Here is a 1,636-nt window from a genome sequence, read left to right as displayed (position 1 = left end):
GGGACCCAGACGGACAGGTGGCAATGCACTTAGCAGGCTTGCTGGCTAGTAGTCCCCTGATCACAGGTCAGCTGGGTTCTTAGCAGTTCTGTCCAAGGCCACAGAGGGCTCCTGGGGGTTTTCGTGCAAATTGAGAAAGCAAGTCCCTTCCTCCAGCTCCACCCACCCCAGGTGGTAAGCAGAGGGTGGGCTGGACTTCAACCTCCACTCGCCCTTAAACCTTAAGCAGTGAACAACCTAGACAACCATAACCAGCCACTCTGATCATGATTGGCATGCTGCTGCCTTGAGTGGATTCAGAGGGAGTCTGAAACTTGAAAATGAGAGGAAGGAGGAGAAAGAGCCTTATTCATTTTTCATTGCTCGGGAAGCTACAGGGAAGCAACCAGCCTGTATATAAATCCATGTTGGTATTCGGCTCTGGACCCGAGAGAATAAAAGCCATACGGATTTCTGAGAGTGTGAAATCGGGACAGCCGTGAGGATGTCGCGCTTTTAACTCATCCTCTGCTCAAGCACACCTGCTTCAGAAGAGGAACCAGGAGTGCACCCAGTTGGCAGAACAGTCAAAATAGGGGGGTGGGGGGACGGGCAGCTGGCTTTTCCAGAGGCATCGTTGGTCACTTGAAAGGCTCCTGACCGGTCATTATCTACCTGTTAAGAGAGGTCGTCTTGGCGATCAGTCTATTATTCATTCCACAAACACTTGGCTGCGTATCCCGGGAGTGCCGGCTCTGGTGCTGGGCGCACAGAGTGGACGACGAGTGAGCCCACTGCGGCAGCTGCCGCCACAGGTGGTACAGTCTGGGCCCCAAAGAGAGATGCTTCTTAAACAGCCACACAAACGTCTAATTGAGACGGGCACCGAGTCCCTGGCAAAAACCATGGATGATTGATGGAGACCCTGGGATGATGATCTGGTCTGGGGGCATCAGGGAAGGCTGTTTGGAAGGCAGGACGTTGACACTGAGGTGAGAGGAAGGCTTGCCACCCATTCATTCAGTAACATTGCTTAAAGTTCTGACTCAGGCCAAGCACTGTTCTGAGAGGCGGCCCTAGACGATATTCGGGTGAAGACCAGAGAGTGAGGCCAAGGGGATGTCTTTCCTTGCCAAGTTGCCTCAGGCTGATGGTGTCCCTTGACCTCACTGATGCTCCACTGGGGGGCTGCTCTATGTACTTCTTTCCCCGCCAGGTTTCAGTGCCTCCACTCACCGGGCACAGGGCCCTGCATGATCCTTCAGGCTTCCCCGAATCTCTCCCCCACTGTTCCATTGGTCCTTTGATAAGTAACCTCATCTTGAAGGATCCTAATTTGAGTACACCGTGCTTCCTAGTGATGGAGCGGCATCACCAATGACCCTGGGTTTTCTGCCTGAGCAACTTGGTAGCGAGGGACCCTGTTTACAGAGATGGGAGTTTGAAGAAGAGCAGACCTGGGGTTGGGGGTTGGGGGGAGAATCAAAGGCTATTCTGTTGACAGATTATTTATGCTTCCTAACAGACAGACAGCTTGCTTGCTGAAATCGAGGAGGACTTGAAGCACTTGCTGATGAAGGTCAAGGATAGTGGCCTTCCGTGTGGATTACAACTCAGTGTAAGGAAGATCAAGATCCTCCCAACTGGACCCATAGGT

The sequence above is a fragment of the Echinops telfairi genome, unplaced genomic scaffold, assembly GCF_000313985.2.
Source record: "Echinops telfairi isolate 266 unplaced genomic scaffold, ASM31398v2 ScPeMD7_7412;HRSCAF=8450, whole genome shotgun sequence".
Taxonomy (NCBI): domain Eukaryota; kingdom Metazoa; phylum Chordata; class Mammalia; order Afrosoricida; family Tenrecidae; genus Echinops; species Echinops telfairi.
Note: the sequence above shows the minus strand (reverse complement) of the source record.